At 34.1% G+C, this 16,326-nt stretch overlaps 1 protein-coding gene across 3 annotated transcripts in view; it reads right to left on the minus strand.

Annotated features, from left to right (window-relative positions):
• LOC309859842 (phosphatidylinositol 3,4,5-trisphosphate 3-phosphatase and dual-specificity protein phosphatase PTEN) overlaps nucleotides 1–16,326 on the minus strand; it is a 91,478-nt gene that overhangs the window by 73,968 nt on the left and 1,184 nt on the right. Inside the window, exon 1 of one of the 3 annotated variants that reach the window (XM_082721034.1) lies at nucleotides 1,811–1,848. The exons of the other annotated variants lie outside the window; for them this stretch is intronic. The gene's annotated coding sequence lies outside the window, so the exon portion shown is untranslated. Of the gene's footprint in view, nucleotides 1–1,810; nucleotides 1,849–16,326 lie in introns of those variants that run through there. 3 annotated transcript variants of the gene reach the window in all.

A 16,326-nucleotide genomic window follows, 5' to 3' on the forward strand; every position in this document is an offset into this window, starting at 1 on the left:
GCTCAGTTGGTTAAGCAGCTGCCTTCGGCTCAGGTCATGATCCCAGCATCCTGGGATCGAGTCCCACATCGGGCTCCTTGCTCCGCAGGGAGCCTGCTTCTCCCTCTGACTCTGCCTTCCACTCTGTCTGCCTGTGCTCGCTCTCAATCTCTCTCTCTTACAAATAAATAAATAAAATCTTTAAAAAAAATACTTCATGCATAATGTCATTTGTTTGTTTATTTATTATTATGTTATGTTAGTCACCATACAGTAAACCGTTAGTTTTTGATGTAGTGTTGCATGATTCATTGTGCATAGTGTCATTTAATAAATAGAAGACCAAAGTTCCATTCTCAGCTTTGCAACTTAAAAGCCTATGACTGCAGGTAAGTTACTAAGTCTCTGGGCCTCAAATATTTTTGTTTCTTTTTTCTGCAAAATGATGATCCTAACACCTGATGTAATTTCTTTATTGGTTGTTTCAAGGATCAAATGTGGTTTCTGGAAATATCTTTAAAACTATAAACTGTAAAGGGCTATTAGAATTGTAATAAGAAGCTGTTATGATTTGAGGTTGCATGGACTAGAAATATCCTGTTATTTAATTTTAGTTTCAATGTCTCATTACAAGGCAACTCAATATGATGTTTTTATAAACAAATTATAAAAGAAAAGAATTCCAATATATTCACTTAAATCCACTTTAACATAAATTTTAGGTTCCTTTTAACACTTCTAAATTAGCTGCCCACAATGGCAAACCAGAAAGGAAAACTGACTGCCAAGTAATTTATGAGCTTTCTATTCCTCCAAACAATTAGGACCTCACAACTTCCTCTAAAATTGTTACATTATACCAACTTGCCTTGACTGAAGAGTTTATACACATTTTTGCTTTGAAAAGAAGTTTAGATGTCACTATGTGGAGTTCTTTTTGTTGCTGTTGTAGTTTCGTTTGTTTTAAGCAGGCTCCATGCCCAGCACAGGGCTTGAACTCACAAACCGGAGTTTAAGGGTCCCATGCTCTACCAACTGAGCCAGGCTTAGATCTTACTTTCTGAAGGAAAATACCACATTCTTCAAAGGTAACATCAAGAATTGCTAGTAATTCTTCTACTTAGTAGCAATACCATAAATTGGTTCATTTGGCACAAAATCTGCAATCTGTAACAAAGAACTATGAAACTGTTTTACCTTTTATTCCAGAAACCCCACTCTAACAATGTGCACTAAGAAAACAATGTAAACTATGCAAGGATAGTCACAATATGCTGTTTTTAAAGGGAAAAAATGGAAATAATCCTAACACAGCACAGTAAGCAATGCCTGATATTTAGCCCAATGAAATGCTACCTATATAGCTTTAAAAATGACAAATACCCACTGACAGATAAAAATTAAGCTGTGAATACCTAAGAATGTAATTATGAGCATAAACACATTAACAAAGAGGGAATGATAATTTCCAGTGACAAATATCTGACACAGAATCAACTTCTTCTATTGTTTAAATTGAAGATTTCAGTTTTAAACAAATACTTTTTAAAGGAACAATCAAGGCCCTCTGAACTTTATTTAAATGTAAGCAAACCAGAACCACAGAAAAATATCTAATCAAGTCACTGATAATGCTAGCAATGCTCTAAAACCCAAAGTACAATTTTTGTGTGTATTAGCTAAGGGATTATTCCTCTCAACAAATTTAATCAATTTTTCTTCAGAGCTGTTATGAAATAATGTATCTACAACTGTTCAAACCTACATCTGTGAATCTCTAAAATTTAAGTTGCCCAACTAACTGGTTTTAACGAGCGTAAGAAACAATTACCTCCTTCCTAGCTCTCTGGATGAATACGATAAGGCAGATTTCCTGTTTCAGAACTCTGCTGCTGTTAAAATACACACACGTAAACCCCGCCCCCTCCCTGCCATGGTTCTGCTCCCACTAACAAACATCCAAGATTGACTACCAATGACAAATCAAATAAAACATGGTTGTAACTTACAGAACAACTTTCAGAAAGATCATCAGTCCAATATGCATTAGATATACTTGTCAGCATTATATACCTGAACTATAAGCCAAATGCTAACCTAATTTTCTACAGCAAAATCATAATAAAGTATATGAAAAATTAAAAAACTTAAAATTATGACATCAATCCAGCATTATTGTAAAGTACATAAGAGTGTATCTTTTATGCTCTAATCTTTATATTCAGTGTTAGGTTTATGGTACTTCTGTAGTTCATTTCATTATAAAAGCCATGCTTTTTATCATTTAATTTACCAGAGATAACTATCTAAAACACTAGGTTTGGGCTGCTCTTTAAGGTCACCAACTTCCACAGAAAGAAAGACATTCCAACAGGTAAGACAAAAAAGATGGTAAGGGATGTATCAATAGTTTGAGAACAAAGGCCTAATAATATTTAGTGCAAATTTACTCAATACTAGTAAACTACATTAAAAAAAAAAAAAAAACACAACAGATTCCAACTTTTCCAACTCTATTGATCTTTTAGATGCAGCCGTGCACAAATTTCCTAATGTTCGAAACTACTACACATACATAATACGAAGGAAAAAAGCTCAATACAAAACATATCGCCAGCAAGTGGGTTTTCATTTTCCTACTAATTAAGCTAAAACTGTAAAATTTCTATATTTACTTCTATCAAATTTACCTTTCAATGAAACCACTGCTAATTTGAACCATTTTAATGGAAGAAAGCTCCAAACAAGTGTGTGCTAGGCTGCTTCATTTTATATTTGGCTTTAATATAACAGACCCAAATCTCTTTATTTTATATCTAAGCCAGGACATCATCTAGAAATGACTTGCTTTTTTTTTTTTTTTTCCAAGTGGCAAAAATAGTTTTGCCTAACTGCTGTATTTTAATCCTGGAAGGGTTTATACTAATATAAACTAGAAATACAGGTCTACTTTAAAATATTAAGGCACAGATATTGGCATTTATTACTACATTAATAAGAATCATATTACTGATTTTATGAAAACTGCCTTGGTTCTAATACTGAAAAACATGATTTATATTCTCAGTGAGGATATTTTTATCATTATATCAACTTTATAATCACTTGAATAAGTGGATCATCAAAAAAACCTTTGAAATTACATATACTAAAATACTAGCCAAAATTCATATTTTAAATTTTAGTAATATGCAGATTTAAATATACTAAAAAATATGAGAGCAAGTCTACATTGCTTGGTTTGAAAAGGCAGTACTTTTAGTTTTAGTCAGCTACCCATAAATGCTTGTTCCTAAAGCAAGTATCATTTTAGTATAAATCCAATTATCACAATTGGGGAAAAAAGCACAATTACTAATCAATTAGTTGTGGAATCTTCATATGCAAAGGAGAATATACAAAAAAAAACTTCGAAAATTATTAAGCTGAAACATGAAAGATAAAAAGGGAGACAACTCTGTCAACCAAAAAACTGTTTAAAAACATAAAAAGGTCAACATACAGAAAAACAAAAATACCAACAGTTAGATGGGAGGGACAGAAATGAAAACAAGGGAAAGGAGCTCATAACACCTCACACCCTTTAAATACTATTAGGCAAACAAAACAAGTAAAGACTGAAAATTTGGATTAAAATCTCACCTACATACATGCTCCCTCACTTAATATAAGAGACAGAATTTACACACATATTATCTGTTTATCCAAAAGGGCACCATTTTCTTCATGACCTACCACTCAGACCCGAACAAATTCTATAAAGTGATGCTTGTCAAACAATCTACTTTCATCAGACATGAGTTTTAAATTGGCAAGATGATTCTTACACAAAAAATAGAGGCCCTAAACACAAAGTTAGATCCTATCTACACTGAAATAGTATGCCTGATCATATTAATCATTTGGCATAACAAACTTCTCAGTAAAAATATCAATAAATAAAGTAGATTAAAACTAATCAGACCCTATTAAGCCCAATATGCAATTTTAAAGACATCTATCCAACCTGGCAACACCAGTTCTTGGGGTGGGGGAGGGAGGGCGTGAAAAGGAATTATGTTACAGAAACAACTTATATATTGTAGCTTGAAAAAGCAAAATTTTAAATGGGAAAAATCACTTCACAGCAGAAAGACAAGAACTGAGTTGTACAAGAAAGCAGAGGACCTGAAAAATATTTAAAGCAAATATTTAAGGAATACATATTAAATCAGTTTCCTGATGAAGTTCCATAATAATGAATTTCTATATATCAACTTTTAGGAAAATTATAGCTTAAAACTATCAAAATCTCATATAACTTAATATCTCAAGATAAAACACGGTGTTCCCATTTAAATATCCAAATAATCTTGTAAAACTAAATGACTAAAAGCCAGACTTCCATTACATAAGCTTTAGTTCTCAACTGATATCTTCACATTTTATAAGAAAAATATAAACACTGACATAACCTCTAAGCTTTATTTTTGCAAAAGCTTAAAATTTGATATTAGTCTTTAAAGACTATAATTAATAGATGATTCCAAAAAACAGAAATGTCAAAACCACTCATATCACTAGATTATCTTAACTTTTTCCTGTATTTGAGTAACAGATGGCAAACCTTAGTTCTTGGACACTACACAGTAATCACAATCTGTGTGACCTTTTCAGTATTAAAAAGAATCCAAATAGCCTTAATAACCAGCACCTGAGTGTATTTTACAGTATTATCTATAATCCTGATCATAGTGAACAGAAATTAGATATGCAAAAATGCATCATACTTTTTGGTGTGCTGATTCTTATTTTCCATAAATTTCCTACAACTAGCCCACGAAAACTATCCAGATGTCAGACTGCTTCTTCAGTTTTCAAAAACCATAGATGCACACATTTACAAAGTATTTTTACCATTACTTCATTTTCATTAGTACCAAAAAGGTATATAGCATACCTAGATCAAAATTTCCTTATGCTTATTGAAAGAATTTTATCGCATCTAAAAAATGTTACTCTAACAAGTAATTTTGTTTAAAAAAGAGAAGAGTTTGTTTCTTCCTCAATACTTTTGTTCTAAGTACATGAATTAATACATTTGCTCAAGACATCATTTAGCTAATAAGGTTAAAATTATCTCCCTGTTTTAATACGTGACTCTTAAAAATCTGACACTAACAAATGCAATTTTTGATTATAAGTGAAATGTAGAGCAAACCTTCATCAGTAAATATCACCAATTACCGGGGCAACTATGCAAATATAAACTGTATCATTCAAAGTATGCTCCAGGGAACAGTATCATCATGATAAGCCATGTCCTGATTACAGGCAGGAAAGTGATTGGTTATATCCACTTTGGTATAAAACGATGTGAAGGTTTATTCAAATCATTTCTATATCCACTTTAATTGCAATACAATTTAATATTCCCACAACAGGAAAACGAAATTTGACAGATCCAAAGTATTTAAATTTTATTTTGTCTTACTCAAAGAAGTAAAATATGCTTAAATTTTAAGTATGTAATAGCTTTCCTAGAAATAACTAAGGGGAAAAAAAGTTTCAAGAGTCCAACACTTTAGCTTTTTTTGTGTGCAGATTATGATTTTGTCAATCTAAACCATGAGAATCTTTCCTAATAGGTCATCTTAAATCCACTCTAACAGAAAAAAATATTAGCCAAATATTGGAAACAAGTTTAATGTGTAACTAACTACAGAGAAACAAGTATTTCTGGGGTGCTTGAGAGGCTCAGTCAGTTAAGCCTCTGCCTTGGGCTCAGGTCATGAGTGCCAGGGTCTTGAGACCAAGTCTAACATCAGCTCCTGCTCAGCAGGGAGTCCTCCCTCTCCCTTTGCCCCTTCCATGCTTGTGCTCTTTCTCACTCACTCTCTCAAATAAATAAAATCCTTTAAAAAACTATTTCTGATAGCTTCACCACTTAAAATAACTAAGGCAATTATGAAGGGCTCTGGAAATTGTTTAAAAATGCACAAACACCTTTTAAGTTCACTACAATGAATTACATTTTAAACTAGATGTATACAAAGAAAACTAGAAGCTGAAAGAAAGCATGACATTTCAGAGAAGTAGGACAACAGGCACTACTATTTTTAAAATTTTTCTTTAGTTGTATTTGTAGAAAATGAATTTTTCAAAGGAAATTTTCTTAAGTATAGCAAATTAGATTATTCACATACTGAAATAAATACTATAAGCCTTAGTCAATTAAATTACAGCAATAAATACCATCTGTTTTCTTAACAAATTTGAAGCTATCATATAATTAGAAGTCCTGGTTTTAAAATATTTATCACTATCTCTGGATGTCTCCTATAATCTCAAAAAGAAATCGTAACATTCAGTCAAAACTTAAATTTCATAACAATTTTTAAGAAAGGCCTGACATTTTATTCTGCTTGAGCCAAGCAAGAGGCAAAGTAAATGGTAAAATCAAGCAAACAGGAAAAAAAAAAAAAAATCACAGCAAACAATCAATTGCTAGAACACTTTGGTAATTACGTTTGTCTGCCTTAAAAACAATACAAAATTCAGAATCCACTAAGCTACTCTCCTGACATTTTCTCATCTCTGAATTAATCTAAAGCTCCATCTTAATTTTTTCTAAAAACTTCACATTAATGCAAGTTTTTTAAATAGACAAATAAAGCACTTCGATTCAACAGGCTGACCTAGCAAAAGTTAGGATCTAGAAAAGAATGTAACAAAACACATGCATCAGAGAACCTTAGAGTTAGCCCTACTTTATCTGGAAAGATATTAGTTTTTCATAACTTGTCAGAAATTTGCCATTTTACATCAACACATTTAACTCCACCAGATCTGAGTATATAACAAAGCTGCTTTATAATAAAGTTTAAGACTAAAAAATGCATTAGACAACAAAAAACAAGTACACTGGGGGGCAAAGTATCTCTCAACAACTCAACAACCACATAATTAAAGGAAACAAGATAAAGATTACTTTAAAAACTATTGCCAAAATAAAAATTCTAAAAAAGTGTTTTTTTAATAAAGCACATCTACTCTGTTAGAGCAATTCTACATAATTCCCCTCTGAATACCTCTGAAGGTGCATTACACTTACATGCTTACTGAAAACATCTTCAGTCTTTTCTAAAAGTTCAAAGCAACACTTTCACAACCAGCCAAATAACACATAAGCCTTCTTGAAATAAGGCTTTTTGGTTACCAGTCATATCTTCTGTGGACAAAGTTCCTATTATAAAGAATACTGGCCTAGCAGCAGGTAGAAAACCTAGATGTTAAAAGCCTCGCTCCATCACGTATTAGCAAACTGACCTCCTTAAATACCACAGCCTAAGGCCAAAGGTACTGACTTTTATCAAATATTATACTTCTCTTATTACCAGGTACCAGACACTTTATACCTTTACAGTTTCTCAGGACGCCTGGATGAGTCAGTCGTTAAGCATCTGCCTTCAGCTCAGGTCATGATCCCAAGGTCCCAGAATCGAGTCTCACATGGGGTTCCTGCTCAGTGGGGAGTCTGCTTCTCCCTCTGCCTGACCCTCTCCCCTGCTTGTGCTCACTCTGTCTCTGACAAATAAATAAAATCTTTAAAAAGAGTAGTAAAGTTTAGTTTCTCAACCTCACATTATTGGCACTTTGGGCCAGACAATTCTGCTGTGGGAGGGACTGTTCTGTACACTTAAAACACACAGCAGCTTCCCTGGGCTCTACTAGAGAACCCCTCCCACACTGACTGCCCAGCTGTGACCACCCAAAATGTCTCCATACACCGCCAAGCGCCCAGACAAGGTGGGGGGCGGTCACTCCCAGTTCGCAACCAATATTCGTTGAACACCTAACCTATACTTCTAACAAACCTTAAAACTACCCTATCAGGATTTTTACCACATTAGAGATGTCGAAAGTAGGGTTCACTAATGTTAAGCAGTGTATCTCTTATTACACAACTGATATGTGACTGAGCAAGGAGTTAAGCTACACTTTAACTAGCTGACTCCCAAGTCCATGCTCTATCTGCCCCAGTACGCTGCTTTTCTAAACTTACTGCCTCATCTACATAATCAGAATAAAATTTGCCATGTTGAGCTATTTAGGGTTTACAGATCAAATTAAGTAATGTATGCATAAATTCTATTAACCTAAAGGAAATAACACATTAAGGATTTGTTTAATTGAAGAGAACATAATACAGTGGTTCACAAAGTGTGAACCCCAGACCACCAGCATCAGCATCACTTGGAAACTTGTTACAAATGCAAATTATCAGGCCCCAACCCAGACCTAATGAATCACAAATTCTCAGGGTGGGACAAGAAACTGATGGTTTAACAAGTCCTCTAGGTTATTCTGAGGCCCTCTAAAGTTTGAGAACCACTAATATAACGGGGAAAATACTGCACCAAGTACCTAAAAACCCTACACCCTTCTTTGGACTCAATTTCTACTAGCCCTTAACAAGTTACTGATTCTTACCAGAGCTATGATTCCTACATTACAAAAGGAAATAAAAATAAATAAGGATAGACAGTAATACTTGCTCCTTTAGGCTTTTTTTTTTTTTCTATGCAAAACCAAATGAGCTAAAGATTAAGAAAGGGCTTTGTTAATTAAAAAAATAAATAAATAAATAAATATAAGACACTGTTAAGATATATGCCAGCTAATACTACTAGTACATTAATTAAGCAGAAAAAAAATCTTCTGACTCAAGTCCTCATTTTTCTCTTATTTCATATTTCTTGAATGATTAAGTTAGGAATGTTAAATAAATTTTACAAAGCTGGCAAAAGTCTTCACATTATAAAAAAAATAAAAAAAATAAAATAATAGGAAAAGCCCAAGCATTCCATGTGATCTCTAACAGAATCAGAACAAAGTAATTCATAAGCACACATTTTAAAAGTAAACACCTGGGGCGCCTGGGTGGCTCAGAGGGTTAAGGCCTCTGCCTTCGGCTCAGGTCATGATCTCAGGGTCCTGAGATGGAGCCCCGCATCGGGCTCTCTGCTCAGCAGGGAGCCTGCTTCCCTTCCTCTCTGCCTACTTGTGATCTCTGTCTGTCAAGTAAATAAATAAAAAAAAATCTAAAAAAAAAAAATAAATAAAAGTAAACACCTAAAAATCAAGCTTAGTTAACATCCCTCAAACTTCATTTTAAAAGCAGAAACAAGTTTTCAATTTTATTTATTTAATCTCTAATCAGTTCAGAATGACTAGAATACTCAAAAAGAAGTCTCACTAATTCATGAGTAAAGGTATTTTAAATGGAAAAAATTGCATACAGGGGCACCTGCGTGGCTCAGTGGGTTAAGCCTCTGCCTTCAGCTCAAGTCATGATCTCAGACTCCTGGGGTTGAGCACCATATCGGGCTCTCTGCTCAGCAAGGAGCTTGCTTCCTCCTCTCTCTCTCTGCCTGCCTTTCCACCTACTTGTGATCTGTCTGTCAAAAAAACAAGTAATTTTTTTTTTAATTGCATACATTTTAAAGCAGAGTTGTTTGCAACTTTGAACATGTATGTTCTACTTATAACTCACTTCAAGAATACACCGGATTGAAAGAATATGTGATTCAAATCACAATGCATTTCATAACACATTAAACAATACTATACTCTCTTTTTAAAGGTAAAAATATTAAACATACAAAATTGGCAGAATGCAATCCTTGCAATTACTAGCAAAGAAAAAAACCTGGCATTTTAGCCTGAAAATCCACAAAAATCAAAGGAAATAAAATTCGAAACTATTCTGAAGTCTAAATAATATTAAATCCACTGAGTTTTGGTAGCACATAGATGGCATGTGTCAGGCAAGAGTTTTAGACAACTCAATTGTCCTAGAAGATGTCAAAATGTTGAATTCTATAACAGAGACTTAGACCAAAAATACAGCTAGTTTATGCAACACATAACAATACATAAAAATCATATCATCAGACAGTCACATATAAAATGAGACAGAGCATCATTCATTCTGCAATGTAAAACAAATAAGCAAGCAAAAAAACTCACTGGAAATCAAGTGCTTCACTAGTGATAGTACTGGGAGACAACTGGGAGACCAGCAAAGGCAAAAGAAAAAAAAAAAGAATCATCCCTCTGCACACAAAATGGCCTTTACCAGGTAGGTCTCAAGCATATTCCATCCTTCCCCATACCTGGCAAGAATGAATAAGAAAAAAAAAAAAAATCCTTTCATTTTCCTCCCATTTCCAAGGCCTAAAATTATATTGAAACTCATGATCAAATGTGAAAATGGGATGCTGTAGTACAAACGTTTTAACACTAAATTAAAATTCCTGGGGCGGCTGGGTGGCTCAGTAGGTTAAAAGTGGCTGGCTGCCTTTGGCTTGGGTCATGATCCCAGGGTCCTGGGATTGAGTCCCACATCAGGCTCCCTGCTCAGTAGGGAGCCTGCTTCTCCCTCTCCCTCTGCCTGCTGCTCCCCCTGCTTGTGCTCTCTGTGTCAAATAAATCAATAAAGTCTTAAAAAAATTTTCCTACATTATATGGAGGCAGTATCAGATTATGTTAAGTGTAAGTTGTATTGTAATAAGTGTAACTTGGCATTCAAAGTTGCATACCTCTCCCAAAAACAAACTTAAAAAGTATATACCTTTACGGATAAACAGTGATCTAAGTTTTGTATCATACATTAAAGTCTTTTTTGACAAGATTACTCTTTGTGAATAACATATATTTAAGTTGACCTACCTCTAACACTAAAGAAAAACTTATTATAACAAATTTTTATTTTAAAATGTCTACTTCATTATGCAATAATAGTATGAAGTTTCCAACTTAACCTTAATATATTAAAGCAAACACTTTTTGATTAGCCTATTTAACTTTTCTTTGGTCAACAGTGTGAGTGAGCAGACTTTTATATTTCATTTGTAATGAAACAACAAAATCACAGACATCTTATACTTGGAACTCCTAAAGGAATACCCCTATTTCAAAAAATACTCACAGTCTGAACCAATTAAAATTCTAAGATGTCCAAAACTGAGGAAATTCGGTTACAATCACTGCTCCTCCCATAAATGAAAATACAAATAATTTCACATAATGGGTAATCTGAAATTACAATTTTTAAGAGCAGCAGTTACCATGTGGCAGGTAGTATGCTAAGAGAATTACCCATATTTATCTCATTTATTCTTTAAGATAAATTTTACGAAAGAAACAGCTTGAGAAAGATTAAGTAACCTTCTCAAAGTGGGAGAGCCCAGATTCCAACACAGGCAAGTCTGGGTCTAGAGCCTACACTGCCACCCTAACATCTACCATGAAACAACGGACACACAATAGTGTAGATAAAATTAATACTCAACATTTTAATGTCATTTAAAATAAACTTAACCTTATGTGAAAATGATAAAGTAAGAGCCACCGAGGTAACCTCATTTTTTAAATACTATGAGAGAGTTTGCAAACTTTGTACTTATTTATACATATACACAGAATATCCACACAGATTCACTGTCCATATATAAAGTGATGACTATGGATGACAAAGTGCATAAATACCTAAAATATTATAATATGTCAACAGTCTTCTTGTCCACACTATGTACAGGGTAAGAATATTCTTTGCCGTCAGGTGTAGCCACAGTATCCATCTCTCAATATTTTCAGTACCAAGTGTATACCTAACACCCTAAAGATGTCCATCTGCCTCTTAATGCAAACTGCTGCAAATGAACAAGAATATGCCTTAACTACACTGAACTGAACTAAAATTTCTCTGAAATTGATGCCTAAATAATGTTTTTCCTATATTAATATTTTTGCAAGAGGCTTTAATCCAGTGTAAATTACCTTAAAAGAACCAAATTGCTAATACCTTTTCCATAACCAATGAAAAAATTCACCAAAAAATTGGACGATAGGTGAAGAATCAAATCAAATACACTAACTTCACCTTTCCCGACAAATGAAAGCATTTTCTATCAGTAGGTGCACATACCCAATGCTTAGAAAGACAATCATTTATTAAAAAAAAAAAAAAAAAAAAAAAAAGCAATCATTACTGACAGACCAGAACACTTCTGACCACCTAGCAAAGAATGCATGTGGCAGTAAGTGGCCTTTATAAAACAATTACGGTTATCAATTCACTCAGTAGATCCTTACCAACTTAAGGTCATGCAGTCTAACCTCAACATTATTGACAACTCTGACAGCAAATGCATTAATTTCAAAGCTACTAGACAGAAAGCAACTGTAAATCAGAACTGAATTGTTTACAGAAATCATTACTGACCCCTACCTCAGAAGTTGATACAAAGGTCTTAAATCACTATCCTTAGAACAGGTTCTAAGAATAAATTCTCATTTTCTTAATGAATTCAGGTCTCAAAAGAATTCTCCAAACTGACTTCACTTGAAATCAAAATTTATCTAACAAAAAATGAGGGAGAAAGAGAAGAGAAGGTGAGGAAGAGGGAGGGCTCCACAAAATAGAAATAAAACTTCAGAACTCATGGTTTCTTCGGGGAAAAAAAAAAAAAGATATTAAATAAGTATTTTATACAATCATTAATACCATAGCTCCTGGAAGCTAAACCCTTGGACTACAACCAAGGCCAAACACTTGAAGTAAGTGAAAAACTACCAAGCGCATGCACACTTCTAAATTTCTCTTTACAAACGCCATCTCACATATACGGTTTTAATATAAAAACATTTCCTACACATTTGTCTTACTACAAAGGCTGAGGTTAAAATTTAAAAGTAAAATGATGGGGCGCGTGGGTGGCTCAGCTGGTTAAGCGACTGCCTTCAGCTCAGGTCATGATCCTGGAGTCCTGAGATGGAGTGCCCCATCAAGCTCCCTGCTTGGTGGGGAGTTTGCTTCTCCCTCTGACCCTCCCCCATCTCTTGCTCGCTCACTCTCTCATTCTCCCTTAAATAAATAAATAAATAAAATCTTTTAAAAAAAAAATGTTTACTGAGAGTGAATTAATGTTGAAACTTTGTGCATTCATTTTCCCATAGTAACTATTCCTCCATTAAAGTCACTGAAGTATAATTACTAAAGTGGCCTAAAAAATACTAAGAAGTATTAAGGTATCACCAAACGAACAAACAGCAAATGGAGCAAATCTCAAAATGAGAACATGTGAAAATAAGAATAAAGAAGTTTGTGTATTTTATTTAAGTGGTTATTAGGAAAAAAACAGATGTACTATTCCACACAAAAACTAAAACATTGATTGCTGCCTTGGTCATGTTGTTTAAATTCCAAAAGGAAGGAACAGCAATGCATCTTTCTTTTTCTACAGTTTCTAAAAATAAATTTTAAACTGAGGTGGTTGTAAGTCACCATATTTCAGAACATTTATTCACATACTATTCCTTTAGTGCACGATACACGATGTGAATCCACAGATGACTGCACTACTCTGTAAACCTTCACAATGCACAGCAATAAAATCCCTTTTTCCTTACATTAAGTCAGAGACTGCAATTTTATTGTCCTCTCAGAGGCACTTTATTTTTTAATAATCTTCATGAAAATGAAGTTTGTAAACTGTTACACAGCAATTAGGATGCTCAGTCATGTTGCTCTGAAAAGAAATGCAACTTAGCAGATATGAAACAGGGCAAAATAAAAATTGTTAATAGAATTTAAAAAAAAAAATCTCACAGTATGGTCATTTCAATAATCACTAATCTTAAAAAACAATAGTTCAACAGTCCTTGTACCCTCTGCAAGTTAAAAAAACTCCCAACGATTAACATTTGAAAAGATGCAAACTTATCAAAAAATAAAAATACATACAACCAAAGCCTAAAATTTCCAGGAAATCTAAAGATACCAAACTTTTTTACAGTCTCACGGTCAATGCTACTTTCCAGACTAACAATAAGATACCAACAAATTATTTTTAGAATAACTCAATTTTGCAAATAATATTGCAAAATTTGCAAATAATCGTTCTCAATTTTGCTGAGAAATCACTACATTCTTAATCTTTCTTATCAGATAGAAACACTCCAATCACTACTTTCATAAAAAAATTTAACTTCTCACAGGCTAGCTGCTGAAACAGATACCTGCCAGAGACCCTCTTCAATGGCCAGTTTAATCCCCCCCTCCCACAATAAACACAGAACACTAAAGTGAAACCAAGCAAACCAAAGTGCTTTGGTGTAACAAAATTATTGGAAGTGCAACTATCAAAAAAGAGCCCTTCACTGACTTTTTCCTAAGTGACTTTTTTTTTCATATCAATATTTGGCTCAATAAAACCACTACTCTAGAAATTAAGTGTTACTAGTCATTTGATGAAATATTTGACACTGCTTTCCATATATAACTAAAAGCACAGTGCTCGAGAAAGTTTTAACTCACATAAATTTCATGTGTAAAGGCACACTTCTGAAATCAACGGAGACCTGGCCAATCATCTCACGTGGAAATAACCTGGTAGAATAATTTTAAACTTAAAATCCTGCTAAATTTTAAAGCAAATGAGTAAAGTAAAAATACTATAAATGTACTCTGAATAATAAAAGCAATCTACCAAACAGCATTAGAGGCATTTTTTTTTGCATGGGGATTTTTCTGAAAAAGTTAAAGAAACAGTTAATCAATTTGTTCCTATGCATTCAGATGGCTGTCAGTTCACACCAACAGTACACTGCTTTTGAAATAAATTACAAGTCAGAAGTTTTTCCATAATTAATTACCTTCTAGGCAAGTGGGTCAAGTTCAGCCTGACTAGTTCTGCAATTAATGCAGACTCCAGAACTTCTAAATATTCTTCTCAAACATTAATTTTTTAACTTAACAGAAAACTTACGTTTTGTGTGTTATAAAGCTCCTTCTTCAGTAACTTTTACCTTCATCTCAAAACAAACACTTGGGCAAAATTAGTTGCGCACATCTACGTGCAGCTATATAATCCAAAGGAATAAAACCTCTTCAGATAGAAAACAGTTTCTTCAAAAAACAAATCTTCCCCCACAGTTTTTAGCAGGACATATGGACACTTTAGCGCCACTCAACCTTTAGGCAGAATGTTTACTGATATTTGCTAAGACGTAATTTCTATTAAGAATATTAACACTGATGCAATTACATAATTTTAACTAAATATTGTCCACTGTGATAACTCACATCACCCAATTTTTGGTCTTAAGAGCAGCCTCAATAAGATGTTTCAGCCACCTCAAACCAACAACTTAATTCTGTTTTTTCATGCCTTGAACAACACAGGCCTACCAGGAACTCTGAATGTCTGTGATACTTTCCATTCTGCAAACCAGGAGGGCTCTATCCCCCTCCTTGATCAAAACCAGTACATTATACCCGAAACTGCAAAGATCAATGCCTTTCGATAACCACTATCTTTTGAGGTACAAAGGCCTAACTGGTAGACAACCGAAACAATAATGCTTCTTAAAATTCTTGGGTTTCTGTCTTATTCAACAACCTGAGTCAGTAAATTTAAGGCAATGGGTGAAAAACAGCTAACATACCTACACAGCCTGACGCTGGAATCATCCGCTCTTGCCGGTTAAATTACACTTGACATTATACGTAAATCAGAGTAAGATTAATGGACCCCCAACGGTGTCAGAGGATCTGCAACTTGAATTAGGTGAGCAGCCATTCCGGCATCACAGTAACACTTAAATTTCAAGGAAGAACTGACACTTAATCTCTGCAATCACAATTTGCTGCACACAATACCCTTGGAACCACACATTATCATCTGGGATCAAAAAAACCTTCAATCTCCATTCTATTACGTGTGACAGGACCACTGAATAAAAAATGCTACTGAGCTGCAAATTTCATGCCCTATCCTCTATCACCCCATCAGGAGAAAAAAAAGGGGGGGGGGCAAATTTAACAAAGATCCAGTAAGAGCGCCTTATGAGGCATATTCCCTATGACACTACTGATTTCAAACTACAAAACTTCTAAATGCAGTTCAAAGTTGTAATTAAACTTAGCTTAAATACACAAACCTACTTCTGCCCTCCAAAGAACACCCATACATGCCGAAAACGACTCTGCTTCCAAAGTTATGCAAATCAGCTCACAACTCACATAAAAAAAAAAAAAAAAAAGTCTATCAATGCAACCCAGGAAACTAAAAACAATCAGTGCAAGATTCTGATGCAATATGCATACGTGCAACACTAATTTTCATTTTAATCTAATCTATACCCTTGATCTAGGGCCTAAAGCCAAGATTTAATCGAAATATGCTCAACCTCAAAGCGTCTACTTTTCTGTTCATTTAGCAGACCGGATTACCGAGCTCACTAATCCACCAACAGTGTACCGCGTTCTGCGTTAGCGGACAATAGCCCTTCGGAAGAGAC

Source organism: Mustela nivalis, assembly GCF_964662115.1.
Source record: "Mustela nivalis genome assembly, chromosome: 2".
Classification (NCBI taxonomy): Eukaryota; Metazoa; Chordata; class Mammalia; order Carnivora; family Mustelidae; genus Mustela; species Mustela nivalis.